This window comes from Hyperolius riggenbachi, chromosome 1, assembly GCF_040937935.1.
Source record: "Hyperolius riggenbachi isolate aHypRig1 chromosome 1, aHypRig1.pri, whole genome shotgun sequence".
NCBI lineage: Eukaryota > Metazoa > Chordata > Amphibia > Anura > Hyperoliidae > Hyperolius > Hyperolius riggenbachi.
Window position 1 is genome coordinate 514,055,704 of NC_090646.1, and position 12,112 is coordinate 514,067,815.

Consider the following 12,112-nt stretch of genomic DNA (forward strand, 5'->3'; position numbering starts at 1 on the left):
AATTGGTTTCTTGAACATGACAATGAGTTCACTGTACTAAAATGACCCCCACAGTCACCAGATCTCAACCCAATAGAGCATCTTTGGGATGTGATGAAACAGGAGCTTCATGCCCTGGATGTGCATCCCACAAATCTCCAACTGCAAGATGCTATCCTATCAATATGGACCAACATTTCTAAAGAATGCTTTCAGCACCTTGTTGAATAAATGCCACATATAATTAAAGCAGTTCTGAAGGTGAAAGGGGTTCAAACACCGTATTAGTATGGTGTTCCTAATAATCCTTTAGGTGAGTGTATATGGAGGCTTCCATATTTATTTCCATTGTAAGTAATACCAATTGCATGACAGCCTGCAGGTTTATTAGGCTGCAGTCGTGTCTGAATCACACCAAAAATAAGTATGCAAATTTTGTCAGATCTGACAATAATGTCAGAAACACCTCATCTGCATATGCTTGTCCAGGGTCTATATGGCTAAAAGTATAAGGGAGCACAGGGCTATACATGTATAAATAGTAATACTGTATTTATTTAGCAGCCAATATATATCAAAAAGACATGAACAATCTGAACATACAAAACAACCCCCCTTTAAAAGCAATTTCCCTATAGGAGTGCACTCCTATAGGGAACCCATAAGGTGATATTTACAGTCTGTCGCTGCAGCTGCTGCCTAGCGTTATAAGCTCAAGCCTTATGCAGGGAGGTTTGACACTATCAGTGTTTGTAAAGGCTGCATATGGGTACTCCCAGAGGCGTGTAGAGCTGTACACTCGGGGTTGAGCAAAATCAACCACAGCTATTTACAAGCATAGCCACATCTATCATATTGTTCATGTCCTTTTGATACATATTGATTAATAAAGAAATATTTATATGTATAGCCCTGTGCTCCCTTATACATGTGTTTTCCTATATGGCTTTTTGAAAGGTGAGATAGGCTGATTGTATTGAGGTTGATATCCCGTATCTCCAATAGCTATGGCTAAAAGTATTAGAGGCAGAAGGTCAGCAGCACTACCCGGCAACTGGTATTGCTTAAAAGTTAATAAATATGGCAGCCTCCATATATCTCTCACTTGTAGCCAGGTTGTGCAACATTGGCAGGGGGGGAGGGCGGATCTTGATTGCGCTCCGGTAGCTCTGCATTCCACTAACGACTAGTAGTGCGCATGTGTAGAGTGCTTCTGGCTCCATTGTACATTACCTGGCTGACTTGGCACACTTGCAGGGGCTTTTACACCAGAACGGAGGGAGACAGAGGTGAACAGGGAGAAGTGGACATGAGGACTCCTGCCCATACATGCCTGGAGCCTCCAATTGTATAAATGAGTTCACCTCTGGAATAATTTAAAATAGCTTTTTAGCACTCCACGATTAAAAAAGTAGCAAAAAAGGTGAAAAAGTAGTGTCAAAATAATTTACTGTCAAAAGTATTTTCTTGCTTGTCCTTGGCTTAAAGGGCATTTTATTGATAAAGTGTGAACATATCAATTAGGAGAAAAAAAATGAATAGGGGCCCTGGTGTGGTCTGCAGCTTTTTAGTGACACCACTGTTTGGGGCTTGGGTGTATGTTTAGCTCTGGAAGATGTATTCGGTGTCCTTGATCTGGTTCTGTAAGCAGCGTCTTCTTCCCACCCCTCTTATTCTCGTCATCAGAATGCAGGACATTAGAATAAACGATCCATATCATATACCCCAGCCTGAGAAGTAAAAGGCATTTTCCTTGGCTGATCACAAGAGGGCGAGGGGCCTGGCTGGGAGCATCCTCCTGTCTTCTCATGGTACATGGCAGGGCGGGGACCCGTCTGCATGTCACCTCTTCCCAGTGTGTATAGCAGAAGAGCGCTCCCCATGAGCTGGCCCTTCTACACGTGGTGCTGAAATTCACAGGCTGCGCTACCCGAAGCCGAGGAATCCACTGAAGTAATGCTAATGACCCGCTCCAGGCCGCACTGAGTGTGTGACTGATAACCCAATGATGATCGGCACCGCAATGCAGAGGGGAACTTTGAGCAGCACAGACTGCTGCTGCTATCCCAATAGTTGGCGGCATACTTTACTGTTCTCCCTCCCCCGAGTGAATATAGCGGAGCAGGTGTTCCGGTGTTGCCATACAGAGAACACCCGTCCGTCTATATTATCCAGCGTTACTGTAACCCGCTGGAATGTACGAGGTGACGTCACATACCGGGGGTCACGTGAGCAGACGTAGTGATGGAAGTTCGGTTTTTTTCAATGAATCGATTCACTTGAATCAGTTCAATCGGATCTTGAACGAATCATTCGATTCATTTCACTGGGGAGGGTGTGACTAGCAGTAACTCATTTCTAGTTCTTCTCTCACTTACTCAATGCAGCTGCAGTTCCTGATTCATCCACTGAACTGATTCGTTCAGTGTGATGAGTCGGATCATTCGACTCACAGGAAAGAACCGGTTCAAATGAACTAATCGGTTCATGAACCGGACAACACTAGAGCAGAGACGCGACAGGGAACCATGGAGACGGGACTGGCTGACCAGAGCAGGAAGGAGGAGCGCACCAGCAGGACAGGTGAGTTTCTCAGCAGCACGCTCCGCTGCATACTTCTGCATTACTCCGCAATCATCGGGCCTCGGGTGTCACCCCCATCTGATGGTGACTCCCGGTCAGGCGCGTACCCCCCCTTCCCGTGACGCCGCTGCAGATGCAGTCAGTGGGCGTGTGTCTTTCATGGCGTGCTATACTGTCTCTGCGCAATCCCGGTACTGTAGTGATCTCTAGCCATCCTAATGATATTCTGCGCAGAGCCACGTTACGTTATCATGTGCCTCAGCGGACCACCCTGAATAGCAGCATTGCCCAGTGATTGTCTTGCCTGTTTGGGCACTTCATGCTCCTTGTTGTGTTGTGACCACAGCTCTTTTGTTCAGGTATTCTAAGGAAAGGCCATGTCATCAGAGCCACACTCCAGATGGCTAAACTGGCTCAGCTTCTGTTTTCAAGAGATTTTTGATTTTGACATAGTGGAAATCAATGGGGCATGTTGTCGTTCCTGCTGCTGACTGGCGTGGATGTACCCCTGATAAGATCTGCCTGACTGAATAGGGGCGCTGAGCTGCTTCAAGGATACATACCACTGCTGCAGCCCCCCTGACATCTATTCTGCCCATTGGGTGTCACAGTGAAGAAGTACAAGCAACTGATCAGTGGCATTTCCAAGCAGACACTCACTGGTCAGTATTGGGTGATAACAAATATTCTATGTTACTTTTAAGGTGTACAAATCTGTGATTGAGTTTTTTTTTAATTATTATTATAGAATTAAATGATATACCTTTTTTAAACAAGTGCAGTAATATGACTGGTTTGCAAAATTGCACTTTGGGTAGTAGTAGTTTGTGGCACCATCCTGCTACACACCCTGTAGAATTCAATAATGACGTTTTAGGTTTAACCAAATATCTGTTTAAAAAAAAATAAATAAAGTAAGTTATTGGAAGTTGACATAGCACTGCAGATAATGTCATTTGGATTTTATTTGTATCTTCAGTAGAGATGGATTTGCAGATCATCGACATATTTAACAGCAAAGCAAATTTTTGTTGATGTTCTGGGAAATTTGTAATGTCCAGGAGCTGTAGGAGTATGTAGTGTTTTTGGGATGACCCCTTGTTTTTGAGAGAGATCAGTTGTTTTCACAATAATTAAGGCACAGTTTCTGTACCAATATTGAAATTAGGACAGTGCATTGTGTTGGATCCCAAATTATGCAGTCACAATGTATTTTTTTTTCCTGGAGTCCAATTTCACTAATGTGAATGCTGGATGGTTGCCAAATTGCTTTCATATGTCAGCTTTGCTGTTTGATGTGCCACACAAGATACGCTTGGATCATTGGAGTTATTGTTAAATGTTGTTTGAGTTTAGAAATTGCCCTTCCTTTGTTTAGGTAATGCAGTTATCTTTCCTGTGAAGTGTGTATGTGCATATATATATTTCAACGACATCATCCAGTCTGGTAGGCTGGCAGGTGGGGGATGTGCAGTGGTAGGAACTTAATGGAAGAGGGTCACTAGGGAGAGAACCGGAAGCATTATGTCAGCTGTCACTAGACTATTGTTCTGCAGTTAGTGTTTTGTTCAGACACACCCATAAGACAGACCTCTGGTGATGATTTGGTTCCACGAGCTGTAATCTACATTCTCCCTTGCAATTTCGCATTCACTATATGCATAGCACACTGCACCTTCTATCATCAGCAAATAACTATAGAAACTCATTAACAATGTAGATAGGTTTACTATCGTTTTAGCATAGTAATCAGTATAGTTTGTTGTGTATGTTTGACTTTCCTAATAGATATAAGGTATTACTATGCTGAAATGTGGCATATATTCTACTAATCTCTATGCCGAAGTGTGGCATGTATTTTACTTTCTTTACATGACATTGAGAGATCTAAAACTGGTACCACATTTTGCGATAATTGAGGTGCATCACATCTCCAATAATATTTTTTTTTTTTTTTTTATAGAATAAATGTCACAATCAATATTTCAGTATTATATCCAACCAAGTGTCATACTGTAATAGGAAGTATTCTTCTAATTGTTTAAAAACATGTTCAAAGAATACGTAGAACTTAAAGTATTTAAAGCTGCATGACCATTTTGACTTTCTCCTTCTCCGCTGCTTATCTATTTATAGTTTATTATTCTAGTTCTTAAAACAGATCCACAGCATAGGGATTGCCAGTGTTATCCACGTATAACTTGCGGTCTTATGTATGCTCGGTTTGAGTCTACAGTAACATGTACATTTATCTTAATAAGTACCTTGCCATAATCATGAGTAAAACTCATTTTTTTGTTTGACTTAAAGGGGAACTTCAGCCTAAACAAACATACTGTCATTAAGTTACATTAGTTATGTTAATTAGAATAGATAGGTAATATAATTTTTTTACCCACCCTGTTTTAAAAGAACAGGCAAATGTTTGTGATTCATGGGGGCTGCCATCTTTTTGGTTGAAAGGTGGTGACAAGGAGCAGGAGACACAGTTCCAACTGTCCTGTGTCCTGATAAACCCTCCCAGCTGCACACGCTAGGCTTCAAATGTCAAATTCAAAATGTCCCAAAAAAAATTTGCACCAAAACAGCAGAACGAGAGTAACAACATCAGAAATCCCATCATGCTTTGCACAGCATCAGGGGAAAAAAGCCCGGGCAGTTTTCTTCTGTGCAGCTAAAAATGAGGCTTGTATAAGTGAAACAAAGTTCTGATTCTGTGAATCTGTTAAAGAAACACCAGGCCTTCTCAGTACTGCTGAGTCGATTTTTAGTCCGGAGGTTCACTTTAAGTGTCCCTTTAAGTCTATTTGTATTCCTGGAATCTTAAGGTGGCCTTGCAGTGATAGATGTGCAGCAGACTCGACCATCAGATAGATTTCTGTCAGTTGCCTGTCAGGTCGAATCTGACAGGAATCTATCTGATGTGTGCCACATACTAGGAACAGATTTCCAAAAGATTTTAGAATGAAATCTATTGAAAATCGATCTAAAGGCATTACTGCACCATTAGATCTAATGCAACTCTATGAGCCATTGATCTGCTGCCAGCAGCAGACTGACCTGGATCTTCCATCCTGTTCAGATAGATCAAATCGATCGAAATTGGCTGCAAATTGATCGATCGGCCAATCGATATTCGATTGAAGGCTGAAATCGACCAGTGTATGGGCCCCTTTAAAAAAAAAAATTCAATAGCAACTGGTCTGAGTGTATTAAGTGATAAAGATGCTAATCCTACTTTCAAAACTTTTTTTTTTTTCTCTGCTGTTATGATTTGTTATCACATACTTAAAGGGATACTGTAGGGGGGTTGGGGGAAAATGAGTTGAACTTACCCGGGGCTTCTAATGGTCCCCCGAAGACATCCTGTGCCCGCGCAGCCGCTTACCGATGCTCCGGCCCCGCCTCTGGTTCACTTCTGGAATTTCAGACTTTAAAGTCTGAAAACCACTGCGCCTGCGTTGTCGTGTCCTCGCTCCCGCTGATGTCACCAGGAGCGTACTGCGCAGGCCCAGTATGGTTTGTGCCTGCGCAGTACGCTCCTGGTGACATCAGCGGGAGCGAGGACACAGCAACGCAGGCGCAGTGGTTTTCAGACTTTAAAGTCTGAAATTCCAGAGGTGAACCAGAGGAGGGGCCAGAGCATTAGTGAGTAGCTCTGCAGGCACAGGACTTCTGTGGGGGACCATTAGAAGCCCCGGGTAAGTTCAACTCATTTTCCTCCGACCCCCCCCCCCCCCCCCTTCCCTACAGTATCCCTTTAAGGAGCACTGGCCCTTTAGCAGTCAGTGCCAAACAGTTGCATGCTTGGGGGTTCTTTTTATCTATAATATATTCCCCCTTCCCTTTCTTTCTCTGCCTAGCTGAAACCTGATCCCCTGCTCACTTGTGTTTACAAGCAAGGCTGAGGTGACTCAGCGATTGGAGGAAAAAAGGAAAAAAAAAAAAGTAAAGGGCAGAAATGACATCAGGATTTAGCCTAAACTGTGAGCAAAAGACATGGTTCCCACCAGGAACAGTATTTTCTTCATTTACTATATAAAATTCACTGAAATCAAAATGTGGACAGTACAATACATGTTATGTAAGTAGATCATGTATTTTATCTACTTATATATGGGTTTTTTTTTCCCTGGCATAGTATGGCTAATCCTACTGCTTTAAGTGTAGGTCACTCAAGGGGTTAATTAGTTAGGTAAGGGTTAACACTTCACTAAAAGGGGGGGGGGGGGAACACTATTTTTTTAGTGTGACTCTGTTACTTAAAACTTTTTTTTTTTTTTTCAAACTGTTCAACTTTTATCTTTTTATAAGTTTCAATAGTTAGCCAGAGCAGCAATCTCACTGTTAAACAGTGCACGCATGTGAGATTTGCGTCCTAAAATCTAAAGTGGTTAAAGTGGGTTGGGACTTGCAACCTAACATTTTGTGCCTGTTGCTAGGTACAAGAGTAATAGTTTAACATAGTTTCCCAGATAGATAGATCGATAGATAGAATTACCTAGTTGATCCTGCAGTGCCTAGCAATAAGCACAAGAGTTTTATATTGCCAGTTGTATTTTAAAGGTAACCAAGGTCTAAATGAATAATCTATACCTCAGTTTGTCATGTAATGTTATACATGATGCGGCATATATACTCATTCTCCAGGCCACCTGATTCCTCCACTGGCTGTATTCCATGGTGAAACCCCACCCCTACTGAGATAAAGCACTGTATGTCTTTGCCGATATTGCAATGGTTTATGGGAAATTGTTAGAAAGCATTGCTCTTCCTATTACCCTTTCCAATTTTTATCATTAAAATATTTTTATTATTGTTTAAGTTTGATGACAAAAGAGTACACGATGCAGCAAAAGCATACATTTTTATTTCAGCAAATCAAATATATTAACCATACATCTTACCAGTGGCATAATTTAAGCACAAAACAATTTGTGTTCTTTACAGTAGCATTTTTTTACTTGTGTGTATTTGTCTGTTGAGATTATGTGTGTATGTGTGTTTGTTTACTGTATATGTACGGTATATATTCATCAGTCACTTAGACATGGGTGTAATAAGGTATGAGAAAACTATAACTGAATCTATAGGGGCATTACTAAACCATCAGAACTGCTCTGGCCCATAAAGTGAAAGACGCATCTAGACATGAAGTGATCGTGTAATAGGAACAATACGTTTAAACTAGTAATATGAAAAGAAGGAGATCTCAGCAAGTTATTTTCCTGTGATGTCAGTGTTCTCCCCAGGCTCTTTTAGCCGGGTGTTCCACCCGGCTAATTTTGGTGAGCACCCGGCTCACCTCCACATACTCCTCCTCTGCTGTAAGCAAAGTTGCGCCGACCCTGCACTCCCAGCTCGCACCCCACCCGGCTACTTTTTCATGCCACCCGGCTGGAAAAAATTTCTGTGGAGAACACTGGATGTATGAAACACTCCGGTCCGTCCATTTTAAAATGTTTGTGCTGAATACCAATAAGAGAAGCTACTTAAAGAGGAATTTTAGCCCAGCATTGAACTTCATCTCAATTTGTAGCCAATGCTACCTTTCCCATGAGAAATCTTCTTATGTTTTCTTGAACAGATCATCAGGGGGTCTGTATGGCTGATATTGTAGCAAAACCCCTCCCACAGTGTGATGTAATGACCAAGGACCTGACAGTTTTCTGTCTGTGAACCTCGTTGCATTGTGAGAAATAAAGTCCTTTTTCCAACTGCCAAGCAAGCAGTATCTGCTTCTGTGCACAGAACTCTCAGTAAACGAGCATTTCACAGATCACCTGGCAGGACCAAAGATGTAGTCATGTACAAATGATTTGTAAACACTGATGAAATTCTTTATAAATCAATACTGAAAAATATAAGCATTTTTATTCATTATGTTATTTTCACTACAGTTCCTCTTTAAAATATGTATCATTGTGCAGTGTTAAACATCCTCCTTCCCCAACCCCCAGCCATCTTGTTCATGAAATCTCTTTTTACACTGTGGCGGTGTGGCAAATTGGCACACTGCTATTGCAGCCTAATGAACATCTATGCGGGAGTTCATACCCCCCCACGTTGAGGTATGCTGCGCTGGAAGTGTCCTATCTAATGTGCTTCAATACGTATGTTACCACACGGCATGTGCGGAAGCATATTTTAGAAATACACTTCTGTCCACGTCATTGATTGCCAAACAGGAATTGAGCATCACTTCCTGCTTGGCCATATGCTAGACGGTGATTACCCCCGTACTAACGCAGTATTCCCCAAAGGCCTGTTTCTGACGGTGCAGCCACCACACCGGCAATCTGCAGTGTGAAACCAGGCTGAATGTGATGGCATTCAATTATATAGGTAGAAAAAAACAACGTTTTGTAAAAGATAATACCTTTTTAATGGCTAACTAATAGAGTTAAATGATGCAATCTTTCTGGGTTTTAGTCCCCTTCCTCAGGCATATTTCCAGATGTTAGCTGAAGTAAAACATTGATGCAGATAAATGGTAAACACGAAGATGACAGTTGTACTGGTTACTGTTTATCCGTTAGGTGTCAGGTGATCAGCAGGCTGAAGCAAGTGAGTTAGTGGCATTAAATTCAAACCAGTTTGTTGATCTACTAGTATACTGATCAGAGCTATAATGAGGTTTTATTACGGAAGCAGTTCCAAGGGCGTATGGCCTTTGAAGATCTTTGGACAGCATCAAGCAGTGTATAACCAGCAGGGCAGAAGTGATATACATTTTCCATAAGATTACCTCAGAAATCTTCTGGAGGTCAGAAGATGCTGTGTAATGCACTGAGGGCTATTCCCAAATCTTTATTGTGCTCAGGGATTGTTGATTGTTCCTTAGATGAGGCCACTTCCAGTTTTGTATGTGGTGTATGGCCATGTTTTGGACAAAGTGACATAGGTAATAGATGTTCATAAAAGTGCAGTGATGTACTGTGGTGTCCTTCATCCCCAGTATAAGCACTTGGGGCTGCGGACTGAATGGTAAAACTCAGGGCCAGCAGTTTATATTGATGGAAAAAGGTAGTACCGTGAGATCTGGTAATGCTGATATGTGCCCTAGTGATTCATGTGACATATAAATGGTAATTGAGAATGCTACTGTCACAAATATAAGCGATCAGAACAGTCTGTAATGCAGATATAGCTAAACAGGGAAGTGCTACAGTCTTTCACATTTACCGTACTTTTATTTTTACCAGATTTGAGCATCCTGTATCTTTGGGCTTTGAATCCTCAGCTTTCTGGTGATGCGTATCACATTTTTTTTCCATTAACATATTTGTAAAAGTGCAGAAAAGTATTTACGATCGTCATTCCACTGTTCTCTATCTTGTAGGCTATGTTTCCACTAGTACGTTGCGATTTCTTTGCGGAAACTGCATGTAAATGCGTATGCGTATTGTAACGCACACAGTTTTGTGTATTTTTCTAAATATGCGTTTTTAACTATGTCAGTGTCTGTGTGCTTTTTTTTTTTTTTTTATTTTAGTGAAATTTACGTGAAAACATGCGAATTTGCATGGAAAACCGCATGGCGAAAACTCAGGTGTATTTCCTATTCATTAGATTATGTGTGAATTGCACACTGTGCGTGTGGTGTGCAAATTCTGATGGCTCTGCTGTGCAGAATTTTTCTGCTCAGCCCTGCATGCAGATTTCCTTTTGTAGTGCAAACAGGCCCATCAATTTGTACTCTCGTGCGAATTTGTATGTGGAAAATGCATGCGAATTTGCGTTAGTGGAAACGGGCCCTTACTCATTTTTCACCATTTTGAATATCTCCATATTTATAAAAAGATGGTGAGCCCTGTTCAGCAAAATAAATGAGGAAAACTTCACCACATTGATGGTAATGAACAACAGCTACATACAGTGGCTTGCAAAAGTATTCGGCCCCCCTTGCCGGTTTCCACATTTTGTCATATTACTGCCACAAACATGAATCAATTTTATTGGAATTCCACGTGAAAGACCAACACAAAGTGGTGGACACGTGAGAAGTGGAACGAAAATCATACATGATTCCAAACATTTTTTACAAATCAATAACTGCAAAGTGGGTTGTGCGTAATTATTCGGCTCCCTTTGGTCTGAGTGCAGTCAGTTGCCCATAGACATTGCCTGATGAGTGCTAATGACTAAATACAATACAATAATACAATACAATAACATTTGTAAAGCGCTTTTCTCCCATAGGACTCAAAGCGCATAGTTGTGTCTCAGATCAATACAGGGTTGCAGGCTGGGTTGTGTTACAGAGGAGATAGTCAGATGTTCATGAATGCCAGACTGAAGAGGTGGGTTTTCAGTTTAGACTTAGAGACACTGAAGCGAAAAAAAAATGATGATATTATGATTTGTATGTGTAGCACAGCTAAGAAATAAAACATTAAGATCAGATACATCAGTGTAATTGTTTCCAGTACAGGAAGAGTTGAGAAACTCCAGTTGTTCTCTCTATGCAAACAAGCCATTAAGCTCTCCGACTAAGTTAGTCGTGGAGAGGGCTGTTATCTGACTTTTATTATCTCAACTGTTCCTGCACTATTTACTTTTCCTCTGCTAGAGGAGAGGTCATTACTTCACAGACTGCTCTGAAAGACTCATTTTGAATGCTGAGTGTTGTGTAATCTGCACATATTATAGAATGATGCAATGTTAGAAAAAACACTATATACCTGAAAATAAAAGTATGAGAATATTTTTCTTTGCTGCTAATCTTCTAGTAATTATTCATAGTACACAACCAATTCACTATATCATATTTTTTTTTTTCGCTTCAGTGTCTCTTTAAATGCTTCCAGGGATGGAGCTGTCCTGATTGGGTGTGGCAGGGAGTTCCAAAGTGTAGGGGCAGCATGACAAAAGGCTCTGTCTCCAAAGGTTTTGAGGTGGACTCTGGGGGTGACCAAGGTGTTACGTCCTTTTGATCTAAGATTTGTGGGGGGTGTGATGCAGTTGCAACAAGTCCTTCAGTTATCCAGGGCCCAGATTGTGCAAGGATTTGAATGTCAGTAAGCCAATCTTAAAATTTGCATGTTTTCATGTAAATTTCAATAAAAAAAATAGAGTGCACCTGTGTGTAATCTAATGTCAGTACAAATACAACTGCTCTGTGACGACCTCAAAGGTTGTGTAAGAGAATATTGGGAGCAACAACACCATGAAGTCCAAAGAACGCACCAGAGAGGTCAGGGATAAGGTTAGTGAGAAATTTAAAGCAGGCTTAGGCTACAAAAAGATTTCCAAAGCCTTGAACATCCCACGGAGCACTGTTCAAACCATCATTCAGAAATGGAAGGAGTATGGCACAACTGTAAACCTACTAAGACAAGGCCGTCCACCTAAACTCACAGGCCGAACAAGGAGAGCGCTGATCAGAAATGCAGTCAAGAGGCCCATGGTGACTCTGGACGAACTGCAGAGTTCTACAGCTCAGGTGAGGGAATCTGTCCATAGGACAACTATTAGTCATGCACTGCACAAAATTGGCCTTTATGGAAGAGTGGCAAGAAAGCCATTGTTCACAGAAAAGCATAAGAAG

General features: G+C 41.4%; 1 protein-coding gene across 5 annotated transcripts in view; it reads left to right on the top strand.

Annotated features, from left to right (window-relative positions):
• The first annotated feature begins 2,474 nt into the window (after positions 1-2,474).
• The window catches only part of CCDC92 (coiled-coil domain containing 92), a 37,890-nt gene continuing 28,252 nt past the window's right edge, over positions 2,475-12,112 (top strand). For 2 of the 5 annotated variants that reach the window (XM_068244057.1, XM_068244065.1), the window contains exon 1: positions 2,475-2,562. The gene's annotated coding sequence lies outside the window, so the exon portion shown is untranslated. Of the gene's footprint in view, positions 2,563-2,776; positions 3,225-9,109; positions 9,130-12,112 lie in introns of those variants that run through there. The other 3 variants (XM_068244074.1, XM_068244092.1, XM_068244083.1) reach the window with 2 other exon arrangements.